The sequence below is a fragment of the Perca fluviatilis genome, chromosome 14 (assembly GCF_010015445.1).
Source record: "Perca fluviatilis chromosome 14, GENO_Pfluv_1.0, whole genome shotgun sequence".
NCBI lineage: Eukaryota > Metazoa > Chordata > Actinopteri > Perciformes > Percidae > Perca > Perca fluviatilis.
The window spans coordinates 17,626,841-17,649,281 of record NC_053125.1 but is presented as its reverse complement, the minus strand read 5'-3'; positions in this window follow the sequence as shown (position 1 = coordinate 17,649,281).

The following is a 22,441-nucleotide window of genomic DNA, read 5'->3' as shown; positions in this document are numbered from 1 at the left end:
AGACAACAAAGGCAGTTTTCAAAGAACATCTAATGAGTGAAATTCGTTGAGGATATGTTTACTTGAGACAAAAGAAAAAAGATTTAGAGAGTTGTTGGTCCATCTGCAAAACTTTACATGCCTGAAACTTGATTTATAAATCCCTTAAGGGGTTAGGTCTTAAGGCGTCAGTATATGTCATACAAAGTGCTTATTTGCTATTTTGTTTTATTTTTTTTGACATTCCGGAGAAAAATAAAGCACTTGGGTGAGCTGGAGGAAAATCATGCAATTTTGACGTTTTATACACTGCACCAGTTATGTTAATAAGGTTGTGCTGGTAATCTGAAAGTAGTTGTACAAGAACACTTTGAAGAGGACAAGAGACCGAGAAAATGACAAGACACAGAACCCACACACAGAACGCAGGTCACAGCAGGGTACAGTAGCCATCTAATGGTACAAGACAGGCCAAGACAGATTACACAGAACACAAAATGATCTATTGCACCCCCATACTTCTTTAAAAAGTCATTTTCAAGAGGCACCACCTTAAAAAAAACTTATGTGGAACACAGAGCTTAGTTACTTAGCTGTGTTTAGAGGTGGGAGCAGTAGTGTAACAAATCGTTCACCGTTTTAGATTATGGCCCATCAATGTCACTAATTCTCACGGTAACCAATGGCAAGGACAAATAATAAAGGCAAACTGGGCCACCTACAAACATGATTGAATCAGGTTGTTTCTGTGGTGGCAGACGCTCTTCATTTTCTCCTTAAAATAGGGTGCAAACAATAATTCATTTCTACTTGTTTGAGCAATGTTAAAAATAGATTTCAGGACAAAAATGATACTAAGAGTCTACACCTATGCTAGCAGCATGCTAACTTTGAGCTAAATGCTAACATCAGTGTGCCAACATCTTGACAATGCTAATGAATGCTAGTGTTTAGCAGGTATAACATTTACTGTGTTCAGGATATTAGTTTAGTGTGCTAGCATTTGCTAATTATCACTACATTAAAATACAACTGAGGCTGATGGGAAATGCAGTTTAGTAGGGGTTTGGACCAAATGTAATTAAGTTTAAAAGGCTTTACTGTGCATCCAGTAAAGCCTTAAACAGCTATAACTCTGCTAGCATAAAATGCAAAGCATGGGAGTGTTTTCAGTACACCACAGCAAAATTAGCTGTGATAAGATATTATCATATGCATGATATACAGCATGACAGCAAAAACCCAGAGTGTGACTTGTGTTTTGTAAATCAAGCTAGAAACAAGCTACTCTGCAACCGAGCTGACTGAGCAAATATCAAATAGCTCTAAATACTGCTGTTGTCAGAGGAAACATCAATATGGAGCACAACTAAAAGAAAACACAAACTGGAGAAACACTGCGAAAAATAAATGGGTAACAAATGAACGCAGCTAAGTGGAAGAACCAAGCAGCACGAGAAAAAGATGGAGTCCACGGCAGACAGAGAGCAATGAGAAGATAAAGAACAATGAGACGAAACAGATAAAGAGAGCGCGGGTGGGTAGGGTGGGTCTCATGACAAAGAGGGATGGCAGCAGTAGTGAAAGAACAAAGTTTGTCCACGAGAGAAAGAGAGGATGGGACGATGAGAAAGCAAGTGTGCAAGTACAAGAAATACATATATCATTCTGAGGGAACAGAGAGAAATAGATAGAGGACTATTTAACCTGGTACAATGCTGCTCTCCAGTGAAGGCGGTTGACATTTATCAAGCAGCATACTGAATGAACACTAGCTACTGATCATACTGTGACATCCCTCTATGGACCTTCAAGATAAAGGAAGGTCGTAGCGTTAATAAAGGTAGTCACGTTAATGAAGAACATTGTTACTGTAGCAGCCCGTTAGCATTTGTGAGGCTACACCGATGCACTTGATAATACGGAGGTACACTGTTACAATAACAAAGGCACATCGCGGTGCCATTAGATGATGCAAAGCACTCAACACCAGATTCAACCAAAATCACTTAATATCTGAGCAGAAATGCCATCAAATACATATTTACCATACACATAGGTTAGTGGTATCGATCTCCTCATGTAAAACAAAGCACATTTCTCAAAATGTTGAACTAATCCTTTCAACAGCACCCAGCATTTTGACATGAATGAGTTCCATTTCAATTTGTGAAAACTTGTATAGTTTGGAAAAGAAAACAAAGAAAGAAAAATGTCAACCCTAACAATTGTAGACTTGGGATGTCATGGTGAGGAAATTTTCCCACTGGGTAATAAACTCGTGACAACACAAATGTTACCAATTACACTGCAAACACACCACAGCTGTGCCTCTCTGACTGAGCAGAGCAGACATTTTCACAGGGGCGCTGATATGCAATAATTTAATAAATGGGTTTTATTTCTATACAAAAAAAGAGCAAGCAAGACGACGGTAGGGGTGGTGGGAAAGTTATATAATCAGCGTACCGATATGCCCAGACACCAAGTAACAGCGGTAACACCGACCCCCGCGGCAAGCCCATTGTACACCATTACAAAATGCCAACTTGTGGCTTACATTCTTTTTACTGAATGATGCATTTTTAAATCATACTTTTCCCAAAACAGTTACAATCTCAGAAGAAAAATGACGTTTTATAACAGTGTGTAGAAGAGGCAAACCTTTCTCATGTGACCTACTTTGAAGTGTATTTGGAGCACATTGCAGAATGCTACGACTTTTTATTTTTTATTAAAACTGTTTTTAGAACAATTCAATCAGCGATTTCCACCCGGTATAATTAGGATCATGTTTCTGGGGAGAAAGGAAGTGTCAAGCAGATGACCTTTCAGTTATGGGATGGCCTCTGGTGGTCAGACAGGATTCTTATTACATTTTTAGACAAAATGTGAGTGGGAAATGTTGATTCCTGTTATTTTTCATTTTTCCCCCCCTCTGTTCAATGGTCTCATTGACTTGCTTATTCCAAACATATGGCCACAGGGACCTAATTTAGGGAGACCCAGCTCTTTCTCCAAGTTTAAAACGGTAACTTTAAGGTAATGGTCACACATGAAATAAATGCATGGGCTCCTCTACAAAGTCTGAAACCCAAGGGCTTACTCACAGCTAAAAAATAAATGCATGGGCTCCTCTATATAGTCTGAAACCCAAGGGCTTACTCACAGCTATTTTTGTTCATTGTCTGTACTATTAACATATGTACACAAGGGTGTCATTTCCACTGGGGATGAGTTATAGTTTCAGGTTGATTTACTCACTAAAACTCACTCTCTGCAAACTATGTCCTCTATTACTATTCAGCTGCAAAAATCCAGATAAGAGAAGAGCAGCTAAAAATTGTTGATATGCTCATCGTTGGCATTGCCTTACCCTGCACTCAAAACACGGTTATCATAACCCTGTACTATTAACAATAACATAAATGAGCAGCAGTGAATCTCTTGCAGACTTTTTCACCCTGGCTTTGTATCTACATACATGCAGCCCTACCTTATTGGTGGAGGTTGTTGAGACTGTATGCAGCCAGAAAGGAATACCTGCAGACACTACTGAAAAAGTCACCTCCTCTCTCTACATGTTTTGGGGGGTAAAACACGTTTTCATTTAAAGTTAATATTCTAAAAAAAAAAAAAAAAAAAAAAAAATGCTATAAGTGGGCATTTATCATGGAAACAGTTAGGCACTAAAGCCCATTGTTCTTTGTAGTAAAGATGCAAATACTATATTTTCCATATGTACTAGCTATTTCATTCTAACTTCATTGTTACCCAGTGTTTCTTTGCTGTTGGGGGATGGTAGCACAAAAAGGGGAATATTGTACCAAATACAGTAATTTTGAGATATCCACCAACTGAGTGTTTATAATCAAAGTATTAGTAAATTATTTCATAACCTCTCTTTTGTCAGTCACTCATGTGTTCTGGTAGGGGGAAGGGTTAGACTGTCACAAGTGCTTGATAATAACTCATCTTACTGCCTCCCTATATAATTACACCTGGCAGTTACAATGAAGGTTAAAAGTATGAGTAAGTATCAAAAATAGGTTTTAAAAACTTTGAAAAAGGATTTGTTAGAACTAAAAAAGCTTTTCGACTGTAGCCAACCAATGTCTCTCATTTGTAATAATAAATGCATCTTCTTCCTCCTCCTCATCGTCAATTACCTCTTTGTTCATCATCAGTGATCTTTTAAAAAAAAAATAAAAAAAATAAAAGTACACATCAGTTAGTCCAACCACAATAATAGCTGAGGACACATGTGGGTGTGACTGACAGAAAAGGAGGGGAGCTGAGTCCTCTCATTCGGTTGTATACGTCTTACATAGCAGAGGTTTCTCCAAGAGCAATTAAAGAGCAAGTGGACTGTGACATATTCTGATTATCTCTGACAATATCTTACTGGTAGCTACTCCAAACACTGACAACTTATCAAATGGCTCTATTCATTAGCCTGCTTCCAAGTACCAAAAACATAATTTCCACTGATTCAAGAATCCTTCATTGAGACTTTGATTATATCCTTACAAATTATGTTGTCAGAGGTTAAAATAATAATTACTGGGTTTGACTTCTATAGTTACGGCAGGTGTGTGCGGGGTTACAGGGATAGGACCCAAATGCAGAAGGCTAGCATACTGTTTTAGTTTAGGAATTTATTGCCAAAGTGAAAGTATATTTAACAAATTTCAAAGACTTCAAATTGCAGACACTAGAAAGCAAAAGCAGGAAGCAAAACAACCAACTAACTAAAGTCCTTATGACATCGATAGCCTTTTTTTTATCCAGCAATGTGCTGAATGTCGACCTTGTAATACTAAGGTTTGTAGCCGTCATATCTAGAATACAAAGAATTCTACTGCTTTTTAATAAAATTTAAGTTTCTTCGTTACTAATTAGCTTTAAAATAGTATTCTCTTTTAAATGTTGCCAATTAGCTGATATATTTCTGCTTTAGTAAAAGGATTTATTTACTTTCATTAGGGAATTTCACTTGTACAGTGCTTGTGACATATTTTTAAAGAACAGGTGGAAACTCTGAAAATTGGTTTCAAATCTGATTTTGTGATCTATGATCCTGGGGAAATTGAAAATCGTTTGGCAAGCGGTAACATACACAGTATACAAAACATAAGATCACCTTTCTAATATTGACTTGCAGACCCTTTTTGCACAGTTGACTTGAGGCTTAAAAAAATGTCATTAAATCACCTTTCATTTGTTATTAAGGAGATAAATGGATCTGATAGATTAAATAAATGAAGAATGGCAACGTTACTGGAAATGCGTTGTATTCTTAAACTAAATCCTTGTTTTTCATTTAACTTTCCAGACGCACTAAACAACATCACAAACTAATACAAGTTCTAACCAGTTCAAGGCAGTGCACCTGATATACCGCAGGACCACAGTTAACACTGAAAGCACTGAAATAGAAATTTTCACAGCAATAAGTAGACAACTGTAACCAACATGTGGGCCCAGCCTTCCCGAGCAGGAATGAGTTTAAGTCCCTTACTGGCCGACTGTGCTGTCTCATTTTTTGATAGCAGTGTTATCCACACTCACTTACCCTTTCTCTTAGGCACTGCAGTGCCTTAGGGACTCAGCTCGTTTTGTGTGTTTACCAATTCCCACAACCTAGCCAAGACTCTAGGGGCCTCTCTTGGAAATTACATTCCATAAGGTCCCCAAGACTATTTAGCCGGCTGGGTGGTAATAATTGCAGGGCAGGACAAATCTAAGGACGTGCAACTTTGCACACACAGTATATGTATGGATGCTGGATGAAACTGATTTAAAACGTAATAGGTATATCCAATTGTACGTTTATTCCTGTGATTTCATACTACCAAAGCTATAGAGATTCAGATTAGCGTATTTAGTAAAGTAAGTTTAGTGAAATTAATGTTGAACCGTAATTTATGTTTGTTTTTTTTTCCACTTGGGGGCAGCAGAAAACCAGCAGTAAACAACTGGCATATCCTCACCTTTTATTAAGTTGATAAGGCGAACTTGCTTCCAAACTTGTCACCCACCCTTCAAGCCGATACAAAGGAGCATTCTGTTAGAAATGGTGTAGAATGGCATCTGGAAATAAAAGATACAAATGACAAGTTAATAAATAAATGTATACAATAAGAACATTGCAAAAAGTAAGGTTCTGGCCTCTCCACCTTAACACACTAAAATGGATAAAAGAGCAATTATAACAATTAAAAACAGTTAAGAGTAGAAAATAAAATCAAGCTAAAATAGCATAAGCTAGGTTAAAAAAAAAAGAATAAAAGAATAAAAGTTAGAACAGCAGTGTAAAAAATTAATAAGTACGTAAAGGCAGCGTCAAACAGAAAAGAGTTCAGCATTCACTTACCGAAAGTTGCAGAAGACATGCAGTTTTCTGAGTTTGTTCCAGATATGCGGTGCATAAAAAACAATAAATGAGTAATAGTAATTACTTTCGCTATCAGTCATTACTTTAGCTACAAACACCCCGTACTCAACGGTAAGGTAGTTGGGTAAGTAATAACGATCACACAGGCTGGGACATGCACCGTGCGCCAAATTTGTGCTGTCGGTAGATGCTCAGTTCTCTTAATACATCCATGTGCTCAAGTCAGATCATACATGTATAGATCTAGGTTTAAGGTGAGATGCTAGAATGTCACCGAAAGTCAACACGGGCATACTGCGCAAGACGTCAACAGCAAACACGATACAACAGACGTTATTTGAAACCTGCTACAACAAACGCAGAAATAAATTACATTACAATGCTACGCTAACGCTAAGTTACATGAAGACGTGACTCGGCCATGTTGCATGACTGTATGGGACTCACCTCAAGTGCTCTCTCGAAGATCTCCCCTACCAGCTAGCTTACATTTGCTAACTGTTAGCCATGTGTTGTGGCGGTAACTGCTGTATTTGGGACATGATCTCACAACCACTTAACAAGAACACAAATATGTTCCAACTTGCGAATGCACCATGTCCACATCACAAAACAAGCACTCCCCAGTTCGTAATCCGTTCACTGTGCATCGACAGCCGATCAGGTGCAACATGGTTCAGTCCATTACTGCCACTGCTAGGGGTGATGTGGAATGGTCCAAATCGCGGCAGAAACTTATTTGTTTCTTTTTTTAAATTCGCATTATAGCGTGGTGTTTCTCGCCTCCTGATGAATGTCGGTCAAATTTTGAAATGTTTTTCAGTTCTGTTTGTTATGCACACAAAATCCACCTGTTGGTCAAAGTTTAGGAAATAATGTATTTACTCATCCAGCAGCAGACAAAGAGTAGCCTAACATTTACATTTATTTAGGGTTATGTGTCTGGCCATGTAAGTCCAATATTCACTCTCTTTTTAGCTTTGTTTTGGTCTACCCCAACTCCTGAGAGACATTTTTGGCTGGTCCACTAGGTTCACCAGCGTCTAAATTTGTCTAACTTGGTGCTGTGCAGGTAGCTTAGGCCTACAGTGGGTTTATCCAGGTATTTTGCTGAAAACAGCTGCCTGCTGCATCTGATTATAACTGAGCCTGAATCAGACATTAGTTTTGAGCTGAAAAACCAAAACGATGAGCTAAAACGTGTCATAGAGTTGAGGGGAACTGCAGAGTCGGGTGAAAATTCTCTGTAGGTTTGTCACTACAAGCAACTCAAGTCATTTGATCCATTGTTTACATAAAAAAGTATTGATAAGAGCAGCTTTAATGTGAAATTTTGAATTTATACATTTACATTACCATTTACAAAACTATCAGACTTATAAGAAGCACTGACCTGATACCCTGCATTTGTAAGGCTGAATATGTTTCTCCACCCAAATGTAGACAGTTGAATGGCCAACTTAATCTTTGGACTCCACCACATTTCTTCACATGAAATGCCAAACGTCTGTCTATTTGACCTATCTCCCCGCTCTGCAAAATTCAATGACTGACTGACTGCAAGAGCCGAAGGTAAAGAAAGAGTGTCAGGAGAGGGAGGGGAGAGGCTGATAGAGCGAAAGGCCATTATTAGACTCATTCTGCATTTTTTTGGTGGGGAGCGACTCTGGAAATTGGAATTGTGTGACCTGCCAACGACCGATAGGAGCCCTTTCAGTGAAATAAATAAACCAAAAATAAATAGATAACTCTGGTTATTTTTTAAATTAAAACAATCAATCAAAGGGAGAGGGAGAAAAAAAGCAGGCAGAAGGTGCTGAGACTGGCCATTAAGACAGTGGTGGGGTTGTTATTTCTGCACCTGTGGAAGGGCAAAGCTCAGGCATGTGAGCAAAGCTGAATATGAATGCAGTCAGACATACTGGAAACTAGCCATTATCAGCTACCAACACATACAAAGTGCACTAGTTGTTGGGGGAGCTTTTTTAATCTTGACACAGTAAATGTCTCCACTCACTGAGACATGTCATGCTGAAGCCATACATCATAAATTATGCGCAACAGCTCAATGCAAGCTTTATTTGTATTCTTTACCTAACTCAGCTTATGAGATTTCTTGTCATATTTGCTCACTAATATGTGGCCATTTTCAAATGAGCAACACAACACTGATGCAAGAATCGACATTGGATTTTAAACAAGGTTTACTGGAATACCTTTAAGCTTTCCTCTGTAGAAAATTTGTAATATGGACAGGCTGAAGGATGGTGGGATCAATTTTACCAGATAAAGCTACATCTACTTTGCTGTAATGGAGTCCCATGTGTGACCTTATCACCCTGTCACACATTCGCCATAACAAGGCGGTTGATGTTATTGTAAACAACTGATATTGTTAGTCCCCTCAGCCTCCTGTCCTTTCCACACAGCGCAGGTCTAATTAAGGCTGGATTTAGATGGTGGCATTTGGGTTTGTGTGGGCTGAACGATGCTTTCTGGTAAATGACCACATTAACGTGATGATTCCTCTCTCTGTCTTACCCCCTACCACATCTTCTCGTCCTCCTCTCCCTCCATCTCTGCACTCTTTCTATTTTCCACCATGGCTGTGATACAGCCAGTGATCCATGCAGATGTGCGGGGCCCCCACACTGCAGCCTGTCTAATTGTTATCATATTTTGTCATCTGCGGCCTGTTATTTTAGCCATCGGTTAGGGATGCATATAAATACCCTCTGACGTTTATTGAATGCCAAAGGCCACTGGGCGGCTGATTGATTTTGACCCCTTTTCCATGATGTCAGAATGTGATTTGTTGCCACATCATGGCAATCTTAAAAAGCTATTTTCCCCGCCAGTGGAAATACTAACTATCACTCTGAGAGGAAAGTGCGACTCGTATAACTCCAGAATTAAGATTAATGGGCATTTTAGGAAGCCTGCCAGAAACTATGAAGATATTTTTTTGGATACATTTAAAGTAGAAAAGGGAATGTCACAGACGGCAATAATTAATAGATTTTGGGTAAAACTTTGGAGAAATGGCAAGGCCTTAGTATTTCCAAAGGTGTGTGTTCAAGCATATAATAATGCAGAGCTGGGGCTTGCAGCACATCACATAGTAGCCTACTGTAAATTAATATCCAGAGTTGTGTGCTTATCTTTCCATATATACTTTCCTGATTAACATTAGAATATTTAATCAAGTGAATGTAAATATCAGTCATCCACCTTTGAGACATCTTTAGGGTCAATGTTCATAACCTGAACCAAAAATATCCACTGATGCAACAGAACTAATGTTAGGCAGACACTGTATGGATTAAGCCCAATTTTGACCTTCTGCAAACTTTAAAATCGGGCAATTCTGCCACATTAACTGTAGTTTTACATTCAGTTTGTGGGACACAACACCGCACAATCAATGATGGGGCTGATGGATGACTGGATTGATTTCTGGCATGTCAGATATTTGCATTTGCAGGACAATTTTATCCTTTTTTCTTCTTGTTTTACATTTAATGTATGATCTCCTAGCCATATTGTTTGAATAAAGCTTTGATAGAATTGTCAATGAACAAAAACCAAGTCTACATTTAGTGTGAACAACCACGTTGCAACAGGTCCACTGATCCGCAAAGTGTGAGCATAGAAGCGTACGTAAAAACATGTAGCGTGATAGTAACACAACCAACAAGAACAGAAGCCGAGAGTGATGCAAGGAGAGCCAACAAGTCATGTCACCTGGGTGACACAGGGCCCAATCCTGCGGCTATCGGCGATGCATGGGAGTAGAGCGCGAGCGGAGTGATATTCAGCAGAGCGGTCTGGAGCTTACCTTTGAAAATATCATTAAGGCCAATCAATTGTGCAGCACAGTGACAAACATAAGACACCACAAACTCAGGCAAGCTATTACCTGCTCATTCTCTGTCTTATCACTTCTTTCTGCAGACGGCAATATAAGAAGACCAAATGACATTTTAGAACACAGATTAATGAGCACAGGAGTGTCGAAAGAAGTGAAGACGCGCGACAGAGACCAAGCATGTAATGACTGACCTTAAATTCAGTGGCATCCAAAAGGTAGACCTGTGTGTGTGTCTGTGTGTGTGTGTGTGTGTGTGTGTGTGTGTGTGAGAGTGTCTGGGCGTTCCAAGTAGCCTTCAAACTTTATTTACCATCTGCCATGGTTTTCCAAAGGCATTAATGTCAGCTGTGGTTCAGTGTTTTTATAGCTGTAATTGAATGACTGATATGTGGAATATACAATAAATCCTTTTACTAAAATTCACTCTGACCTTTATTGAAATATAAGATCTTCACAGCGCACGCAGGACCACTGATACATATCCAGAATAGACTGCTTTCTGCAGTTTATTTTATCTGTATTGTGGGACACCAGGATCATCAACATTTTAATAGTCACGCACTGTCTGCCGATGATCACAACACCTACAAACTGCTTCTTTGTGTGCATGCTCTGATGGCTAAATCATTCGCACACTGCTGAATGCTTTTTTGCACTGCATTAATTAAGATTAATACTTAATTAAAGAGTTTTAAGACACTGCATTTAAGCACATGCCTGCTGCATGCAGTTGAAAACACATAAGTGGGAAATAAAGTGGGAAGTGTCAGCTGGCGTTGCTTTGCTCTACTAGCTCAGTAGCATCCCCAGTTGGCTTGCTAATACAGAGAGCTAAACTCCCACCCTCCACCGATTGGCAGCTTGAACATTTTTTGACAGCTCAAAATCTTTGCTATGATGTCATGAAAGACATAACCCACATTACCACTTTTACACTTCTGTAGTCTTAGTTATGTGAAAGTACAACACCAGAGAAAGGTATTATAAAGATATTTAAGATTTGTGATTTGGGTTTTAACCCAAATCACAAACCTTTTTTCAATTTTAACTAGTCGTTTTGGTGCCTACACTTAACTGTCACATTGCCGTTTCACAGCCATCTTTTTATGGCTAAACTTACTTTCATGACCACTGTCACGGTGATTGCTGCCCGCATCACAGCAAACTGTGGCTAAAACGTCCCATGTGACCGGTCACTGTAACTGTCACATGACCAGCCGTAATTTTGTAAGATCCCATACGTGCATAAGTTTTCGTACAATATCATATAAACCCATTTATGAGAATGCGTTGAGTTTTTCAGCTAAGTCTGTGTGCACGGACTAAGCAGTGGTAAAAAAAATAAATAAAATATGACAGCCAGTAATATTCTGATTTTAAAATTCGTATCCAGCCTTGTGTCTGAATCATTGTTTCCTCAGATAGTCGGCTCTAGCAGAGCACACTTCTTTCATAGCTCCAGAAAAATGGGCCCAGCATCTACCTGTATCCAGTGTAGGTACGATCCGAGAGCCTTCTCTGGGGTACAGAGGAAGATGAGAGACAGCCCCATTGTGCTTTGGAGTCTCTCTTCTAACTGTAATAAGACAGAAACTCTTATACTCTGTGTAGCAGGATGAAAATAGACACTTTCCCCCTCTCCCTCTTCCCTCAGCCAACGACACAGCTGCACAATGTCTTGGGTATAGGAGTATGGGATTTGAAAACCTATATCTGCTCTGTGAGACAGAACTGGATCCCGCTCTTCTTTTGTGTTTCGCTCGCTCTAGTAATACATTTTGCATGTGGGACTGAGGGGAGCGCTGCTTACTGAGCGAGCCTCGGCAGGCTGCGTGCTGCGCCAAGAGAGGGCGGCCGGGGCTGCTATTAAATAGCACCACAGTGGTTCTCAGGCTGCTCGGGAAGGAGAAGGCATTTCTGTGGGAGGTGATTGGTGGTCGAGGAGATTGACCACGTGCAATCTGTTCAGCACAGCCACGCTGGAGGTGCAAGCCGAAGCCTTGTTTGGTATTCAAAGCAGCGGGCTTTAATGCATTGATCCATGAAGGGACAGGCTACACAGACAGAGTAGCACATGACTATAAATCCACAGCCAGCAAGCTATTAGGTGGTAATAACACTGACCGAAGAGGTGCATATGTCTACATACAAAGAACCTCTGGACAGGATACGTGTGCGTTTGTATTCTAAGCCTTAAACACGGGTACAAGCACAAGTGCAACCTGCATGCATAAACATATGCTATACTGCTTGCTTCTGACTGCACACTAGCATGCACGCACGCACGCACGCACACTCAAGAGCAAAGGGATAATGGGGTCTCTTGTTTTAATGGTGGGGGGCTCTTATTTGTGCTGCTGTAAAATTAAATACTTTGTTGTGTGTGAATGTGTTAAAGATTCATGAGAAAACCTGCATTCCACTGCTTGCTCTGCTGGTTCCAACTGACATCCCTCCCACACAATCTCTCTCTTTGCTACTATCTGACACACACTTGCCATAATCACAACCCTTCTTCTTCTTCTGTTCTCTCTCTCTTACACGTATGCACGCACACAAGTCCACCTTTCAAAAACAGAAGCCCGGAGAGGGAGAGGTGATAGAAGAAGGTCAAAATATTCTGTGTGATCCTGCCTTGAAATCTTTACCCTCCATTCAGCCTCCCACGGGATCATGGGAAATAAATGACAGCCCTTTTCTTTGAGAATGATCGAAGGCGTTGTCAACGCTTCGGATGGTGAGGGGAGAGTTCTGTGGTCCATGGATTAGTGTGCCAGGCTGGGCGTCTTAGTTTATGAGTGGCGAGGAAAAATGCCTAATTCTTTGGCCACAAATTACCTCCTTGCTCCCCTCTCCTCCCAGTTATGCCGGTCTCGCTGGATTTATTGCATCCAGCTAGCACCTGACGCCAAGAATTTACTTAGGAGGGCTCAGTTTCTCTCTCTGGCTCAGTTAAAAAAAAGGTTTGAGTACAGTGTGTGTGTGTGGAGAAAGACAAACTGTAGACAGACAACAGATGATACAGATGTACTTACACGTGGTCAAAGATACACAGATCCTACTTACAGCTGCTTATATTTAACCCTATACACTGTGAGAATAATAAACAATCCAAACATGCTCTTTGTATTTACATGCAGGACCTGTACTCTTCTTGTATTGTGCTTTCTGCCTGTGCTGAGATCATTTTTCAAACACAATTTAGTAGTTCCAGAGTAGGAACGGAGATGGAGGCATAAAAAATAAACACGGTGGGTTGATATGTCATCACACTGCAGGTCCATCTTTATTGTTACAGGTCTGCGTGAGTGTAAGTGCTTAAGTTGTGTTGGGAACTGACTTAATCAGCCAATTAACATGCACCGAATTAGAAATAAAAAAAGCCATATAAAATTGCATAGATTGGCTGAATTACTCCCATAACCTGCTCAATCCATTTAGGTATACTACTTTACCTTGCTGGGGTAACCAAGCTTGTTGCTATGGACACCACTCAATGTTAATAAAAGTTACCTCTTTAGATTGATTCTTTACATTGGTGACATCAAAGGGTAGGCAGCTGCAGTGGAGTCAAACCTCTGTATGGAGCAAGCTATGGTCAGGTCAATTAAGAGTTTCCGAATGGATTCCAACTTTCTTTGGCCTTTTCAAGCTTATGTCTATTTCTTGGCAACTCCAAGCACTCCGCCGGCATATTATGCGGCTACATTTCTGCACCCATTGTTTTTTATGTAAGCCCACACAACTGCGGGATATGCCAATGCCCTATGTCCAAGCATTGACACAAGCCAAGTACCCAGTTTGACTACATTTGCTCCCCAGATCAGCATATACCAGCTTCTGTTCATTGACTTCTTTTGTTTTTTAGGACGCTTCCAGTGTGAACAATAGGCAGGCATCAAATGGTGACACACCCTTCGTATTGTTTCATTTTTCTTTTTAGATGGACTTGGATTTGTAGAACATGTTTTGAAGACCTCTATTGTTAAGCCTATAATTTTCCTCTGCTTTCAAGACATGTCTTTTATAATAAAGTAAAAAAAAAAGGCAATATAGTGTATTTACACTAGAGTTAAGTTTACCTGAATTAAATTACATTTTAATCCCATGTGTGACACTTACACCTGGGTGGATTTACACCTGCCAATCAAGTTAAAAAGTCAAACACAATGGTACATACTCCCGTACTGACATTGTTTCCTCCGACATACAATGCTATTTCTACGTGATGAATTGCACAAGTTAATAGATGACTTTCAAATTGTTCTTCCAATTTCCAAACAATTACAGCATTTTGCAGCACTACGGGGGCTTGTACATAATAAACGCTGCAGGCAATTTGCAAGAAACCACTGCAGAACCAATCAGACATGTTTGAAGTCACAATCACACAAATGTCATGAAGAGAGGTGATGATCCCACAGGTGTCTGTGTGCTATCTTCTCCGTTGTCAGCAGACAGGCTCTGCTCCATTGCGTTTTGTCATGCACACTGACCCTCTTTGGCTTCCCCTGAAGCCTCACACTCAGCCCTGCTCCTCTGGACACTAGAAGGCTTCCGTATGTTTGTCTCATCCCTCTTTCCGTCAGACAGACACAAGTGATGAACCATGTTTAAAGCTTGTGATGTGTCCTCTGCAAGCAATTACATTTTTTCTTTAACCATTTTTAATGTTAGAAAAAACACTCATCCATGCTGAGATTAGGGGGAGGTGCTGACAAATGGATAAAAGTACTAATAAAAATAAATGAGAGCTGCACCGTTTTCATTGCTCCCAGTATGTTTATTAAAACTCTTCTTTCACTCTATGAACGCACAGGGAGTCTGTGCGACACAGCGGCAGCTGTCTCTTTCTTTCAGCCCCCGAAACTATGCTACCTTCAATCAAACGACACAAAAGCAGACAGTAAAAAGGATAAAGTCAGAGATGGAAATCCATTCTTCATTCACTATGCACAGCCTGTAGACAGGGGAGTGGCTTGACTTCAGTTCAAGGATTCTCTGCAGACGGCTTGTGAGTAGTTGCTCCATTTTTCCATCCATAATCCTCATCTTTCTATTAGGAGTCTAACAATTTATTAAGATTAAATGAAACTTTAATGATCCCTGTCGGGAAAATGGGTCGATGCACTAGGAAAAGGATAAAATAAAGTGACTAGAGAACACACTGAATATTATACATCATGTGGATAACAATCGAACACATAGAACATCGCATTTAAGAAACAATGTTTGATTGCCATGCCTGACTGAAACTTGTGGCACAAGATAACTTAATTTAAATTGTGTGCCCTGAATCTGGGTGTGTTTTTAGAAAATATATACGATTCTGAATAAAGAAAAAAAAAAAATACAATTGTACAATTTATTTAGTAGTTTTTCTTATTTTAGGTTGACTTGCTTTAAAAAATCACTTATCTATTAGGTCTCCCTTCAGACTTCAGATAATGCATGCTACAAGTCATGACTTTAATTTCAAAATGCTTTCAGAGCAACTCAGGATAAAACAAAATGTATTGCTTGTTTCTCAAGATAAGGTTAACAAAATGCCTCAGCAGTGATCAATCTCATTACAAATACCACAACAGCAATCATATTCACACTGCATCAATAAAAACATGTCCAGGAATACTGTACGTAGGAATGGCGGACTCTGCCACTAACAATGAAAACTACTGTGTAGAGAAGTAATTGCAAAATGTCCAATTTACTTTGCCCCCGAGTTTGATCCACTAATCACGATGGATTTTGTTGCAAACTCTTTTTTGGGCTTTATTGCCTTTATTTATAGGACAGATTAAGTCAGGAAAGTGGGAGAGAGAGCGGGATGACACGCTGCAAAGGGGCCACAGGTCGGACCCGAACCCACGGCTGCTGTGACAAAGACTGAGCCTCTGTACGTGGGGCGCACGCTCAACCAGGTGAGCTAACCAGGCACCCCTGGTTCTTTCAATTCTGGTGTGACCAGGCCGCAGTGATAGAAAGAACAGTATTATCGCTACTGAGATGAAGAAAAAGTGATGCAAAGAGATCTAGGAATAGAGACCCCCCAAAGTACATGGAAAGACATAAAGTAGACTTTATTGATCATATCTATCAATCTGCACCCATCTGTCCCTCCAGCACCACCTGCACCTTCCCCTTGCAAACCTCTTCAGTGCCTGCTCATCCCTATCACACGGCTCCATCAGACGCCAACCACCGCTCCAGCGAGAAGCCATGCAACCATCCAAGTGAACATAATCAATTCCGCCTTCGATGGAGCACAATGCGACCGTTACAGCGCCTCACACGGCCATCCATCCTGCTGCTGTTCACCTCAGCAGCAGCCGGCTGTGCCACACAGATGGGCCTCTGCTCTGCCATGAAATGAGCTTGATTTGTGCCTGTACATGTGTGCTGTACATACTGTGTATGGATGTGTTTTTGACGCACAATAGTGGCAGGTGAAGGTGATGACTATGTGTGATATATTCAGGAGTCACCACGAGACAAACTTGTGTGGTTTCGCGTTCCAGTCTGTCAAACTGAAGGTCGCTCTGCCGTCTGGTTGTGTCAGTCACTTGCAATGCCACTAAAGGATAACAAGGATCATTTTGGATGTTTTTTGCAAGTTGCTTTGGTTTCCAGTTTGTCTTCATGCAGTCAGCATAGTGGGAGAAATCAGGGCTCGTTTTCTTCCCTTCAGAAGAAACTGCTTGATGCAATTTCATGCTGCTACTACCACAGCTTTTAAATTTCCTGAGCTGGATAATCTATCACAGTAAATTTGCTTTTGTTCAAACGTCCCTATTATTTGTATTTCATTGTGGCCAAATTGATTGTATTTATATCAGAGACTGCACATTGGACCAGATGTTATTTTAGGCTCACTGACTGAAAAGAAAAGCTAAAAAAGTATTCCAGTCACAATGTACAGTATAGAAGTTTTTCCCCATTTACTGACATTTCTTGTGATTACAATTTGCTGGTTGCTTTCAATCTTCTAAACTCAAAGTATAAAACAGAAGTCTTCACTAGCACAAAATTGGGAAAAGACATTCCCAAAAGAAATTAATGTCAAATGTTATTTTGCCGAAACTTTGACTTATGACCAAATACCAAAACTAATGAAATTCCCATCAGCATCATCTGTAGGGGTGGGGGGGGAAAATCGATACAGCATAGTATTGCGATATTTTCCGTGGCAATACTGTATCGATACACAGACGCCAAGTATCAACCTTTTATTATATACAGTATGTGTGGGTCAGTTTGTCTGCTTGACAATCCCATTTTGCAGCAATGAAATTGAAGTGAGATGAACATACAGAAAAAAATATCTTTTTAGATAAAACAGATGTTGACAAAGTTTCTTTTTGGGGACATAATTTGATATTGTGAAAAATTTGAAGTTAGAAAAAAGGTAATAACTTGCAATATATCGCAGAATATTGCAATATGTTTAAAATCGCAATAATATCGTATCATGACATAAGTATCGTGATGATATCATATCGTGAGGCCTCTGGTGATTCCCACCCCTAATCAGCTGTACTTTGTGTGTAGTGCAATGAGTATGCTAAAACAGTAAACTAAGATGGTGACCACAGTATTACCTGCTAAACATCTGCTTTTCACATTGTCATTTTGAACATGTTATCATGCTGACGTTAGCTCAAAGCATTGCCAAGCCTAAGTTCAGCCTCACGAAGCCTTCACAAACAAATAAACGAGTGGAGAAACGTGAGGTGCTTCCTAGAGGGCATGGCTGAATGGTTTGAGGAGTATGAAAACGATGTGAATCATATTTGGCCTTCAGAGTCAGTAGTTGTAAGAAATGCAAAAAAAAATAGTACACAGTGGATTCTCAAGGAAAATGTCTTTCCTGACCCTTGCTATACACATAACCACTGGCACCATCTATGGGGGGGAATTGGGTTACATGTTTCAGGTTTATAAAAAATAACCTTTTGTTATATTACATCTGTCAAAAAAAAAAAGTCACATTCCTCTGCTCCGCCTGGTACTCCTAATGGCATAAGGAAAACAACCAATCAGAGCCGAGGTGTCAATGACAGCTTGTGAACACCAATCAAACTGTAGAAATTAGGTAGCACTGATCAAATATGAATCAAGATTCTGTTACTGCATTGCTTATTTTGTTTAACGGTGTTTTAAGATTAGGCAATGGTTAGGGTTAGGGTTAAGGTTATGGTAAGGGTTAGGGTTAAGGTTAAGGTTAGGTGCCTTGAAGTCAACGGTCACAGCGCTGCCTGGAAGGAGACGTTGGGGGCTTAAAACACCATTGAGCGCCTATTTTTCACCTCAAATGTTTTTGAAATATATTTTACGGTACTGTTTAGCTGTAAAATAAGAAAGTTTGGTCTGGCCGTTTGGGGTTTTGACTTGACTGTTTTCAACATGGCGGCCTGGTCACAGACTCTCATTGCTTATCACATTCACTAGCTACTTTCACCAGCTTTAATCACAGAGCTCTCCCCGTCAGGACGCGCTGACAGTTTGGGAATCCTGTAGAGAGTTTTCCACAGAGGAAACATATTTTTGTCTAGGACTTTGAACAGAAATGATTTTCAATTTTTAGTTTTGAACCAAACAAACTGTCAAATCATGTTGCTCATCACAACCACACATCTGCCTGTAAGCTAATTTAATAAAAAAGGTGGAACTTCAGGCAACATTATTTATGGTCAGCCTTGTTTAAAAAAAAATCTAGCCTGGGACTCTGTGTTTAAAATGCAGACACCGGGTGAAAGACAGAAACAGGCAGTACTGAGGGAGTTACATTTTAAGTTATTCACAATTTTTAGTGGAGCTGTGTTTTTTCAATGTGTCCGTCTCCGAAACACCTGTTGAGAAGAAGCTATGAAATTAATCAAAACGACATGTTATTTTACAGTCTGATGCTGGATGCACAACATTTAACCAGCTGATCTGCCGTGCGTAGTTGTACTGTAGCTTGAAAGTGTGCGACTGCAGAATGAACTGATAGCCTACCTGCTGTCTTCACCAGTGTAATGGAAAGGCTTTCAGAACAGTACTAAGGCACACCAGAGAACACAAGGTTTGATATTTACATGTCAGAAAGAACCCTTCCTAGTGCCTGCAAGCAATTATGGCAATAATAACTACCCAAAACAGCCCAATCTCGGTTGAAGCAGTCTCCTCACGACATACGTTACAACGTTACCTTACTCCCCCACCCCACCACCAAGTTGGCGTCCATTCACAATCATATTGACATTTGCGTACACACCACTCGCTCTTGTCCACTTGTGGCACTGCTGACACATATCTGAGACCTGTCACTTACACACCAGATATCCTCTCCACACGTAAAGCAGCGGTGTACCGTACGATCATTTCCAGAACCGCAGTAGACTCTCCACTCCGGGAAGGAGGAAGGTCTGTCACAATTTTCTGAGGAGCAGGGAGTGCTGTGCAGTTATTTCTCTGCCCAGAAACTGATATATATAATTACAGTGGAGAAAACATAGGGTGAAATAGTGGGGTAGTTGACAGGTCAATGTTTTACTCTGAACAGTTGCTGTCAGAGAGCAGTGAAACAAGGCGTGGTGCAAATAAGCACAGTGAAAATTAGTCGCCAGGATGCACTTTTTGGGTGTTTGAGGAGAGAAAACTTACAAATCTTACAAAAGAAGAGACAAAAAGACAGAGGGATATAAGAATAAATGCGAGAAATGTGTGCTTTGAGAATATTTGTGGATTAAATGGAAAACAAAAACTGCAAAAAGACCTTGTAAAAACATTAGGAGAGAAAAAAAATACATACAGATACAAATACATTTTTACAAATTTAAATAAAATCATATATATTTTTTTCAACGTGGGTCTTTTCTGGAAATGCAGACCGCTAAAAAACTATGTATATCGGATCAAGCAAAGTTTTCTATATAAATTTAAAGCGGTTATAATCAATATTTTTTTTAATTAACAGTGGATATGACTACTTGTGTGCGAATGGTATCGCTTGTAATTACAAACCTCAACAGAATCATCACTCGACTCTGCTGTTCCCCTCAGCTCTATGGAGCTACATATATAGGGTCTTTAAGCTCAGTGTTTCGGTTTTCCATCTTGCAAGCTTACTGTTTTGGTTCACTCTTACAGCTCTAATCAGTAGGGCTGGGCGATATAGAGAAAATCAAATATCACGATATTCTTGACCAAATACCTAGATGTTGCTATTGCGACGATATTGTACGGTTGACTATTGGTGCTTGAACAAAATGTTATTTACACAATGAGATTTTTCATAAATAATCTCCAGAAATGATTTAATGTCTTAGTGGGTAAAGGTAATAGAACAGCTAGAACACTCTGGTAAGTTCAGAAAAGTACATCACTTTACTGTAATGCAGCCTGTAAAACCAGGAAAAGACAACACTTAACATATTACCATATTACGATATCTAAAAACTAAGACACGCGGCACGTACGTGATTATGGAAGGCTTGTGTCATGTGGATGCAACAACAATTGTGTTGTCATTACCTAGAATTCCTCATGGGGGCGACAGAAACTACGCACTATATCTTTAAATTAGGTACTGTCTGAAACTCTTACAGTACACTTACGCAAGCTCATGCTGTCATTTCACCACCACATTAAATATTCATGACAGTCTTGCAAAAAGTCAACCATTTGTTAAATATAGCAGAGGCTGAAGCTCCCAGACATATGACTTTAAAGTGCTTTTGTTTTCACAGAAGACATTACATGGGCTTACACCAACATATTATCTGACCTCATTGTTCCCTTGGTATCCTCGTGTGCCCTCAGATTGCAGTCTGCTGGTTACCTGACTAACACAAGAGGAAATCAGCAGGCAGCAGAGTGTTTTCCAACCGAGCCCCCTCTCTCTGGAATTTAGTCTGTCTCGTGTAATTAGAGAAGCAAATTCTGCGGAAGCCTTAAAATCCAGACTTACAATTTATCTATTTTCATATCCTGGCAAGGAAGTTTTACAGTTTCTTTTTCTACCTCACACAGTATTTATATAGAAATCTACTGTTGGGAGCCTAGTAACTGTTGCCTCCTGGTTACTGCTTCTCCACTATGCTATATTTGTCTGTATGAGTGTGCACGTGGCTCAATGTATTTGTTTGTGTGTGTGTGTGTGTGTGTGTGGCGCTCTGCTAATATGTGTTAGGCTTGACACAATTGTGTTGGCAGTGAATACAGATGCTCCAGGTACTGTATCCACACCTGTATCCAAAAGGTCTTTGTCATGACATGTTTAAATTTATATTATACCGTACATGCATGTTTTCTAAATACATTGTCTAAGAAACTGTCCGTTTTATGGTTTTAACCTTTCACCTACTGACAAAGAGGCTATGGAGGTTTGGCAGATGAAAAACTAAATCTCTTATTACTATAATAGGACATCTCGGAGCTACCCTGTCCCCTAAAAAGTACATTTATATACCAGTAAATGGTTTTGCCTAATACATAAAGGAGGATATTAAATTGCTGTCTTTTGTTCTCTGGCAACTTTTTTGCCAGTGCGTGAACTGCTATGCTCTTGTGCACTGCATGAAAGTCAAAATGGGGAGGTCAGAGTGGATGGTGGGTGTAAAAAACAAAGGACTTTGACCTCAGAAACTGGAGTCTGTGTCCTGTTTGTGGTTAGGTTCAGGCTACTAAAACATGTTGAATAAAGTAAGTAGAAATATTGTGGATATGGTTATATTTCATCCTGTCTCATGTCACTGTTTTTCAGTATGCCTTTTATAACCTTAACCAAGTGCTATAAATTTACTTTGCAGACTAAATGAGCCTTCGGTCTACATTCGATTGGTCAGTGTCTGGCTAGTCCACACAGCATTCTGGGATGGGAGAAAAATGTGCTGTGGTTTATTGGCATTTCTTTAAATTAATCACAATTGTCTTGGGCGGCACTAAGCGCCGAGCAGAGCTACGGTGCCGCTGCAAAATAGCCTCGGGAAGGAACTTGTTTTGGTGGAATGTGTGTACATTCAAAGGTTGTTTTAGTCGTGCAACAGAAAACTCAGATTGGACAGATAGTCTAGCTAACTGTCTGGATTTACCATGCAGAAATCTGAGGAGCAGTTAACCATAGTCTTCCACTTTAAAATTACAACACAAAGAAAGCGGAAGGAAACGAGACATCAAAAAATGGACATCTGAAAATAGTGACATGAAGCGCA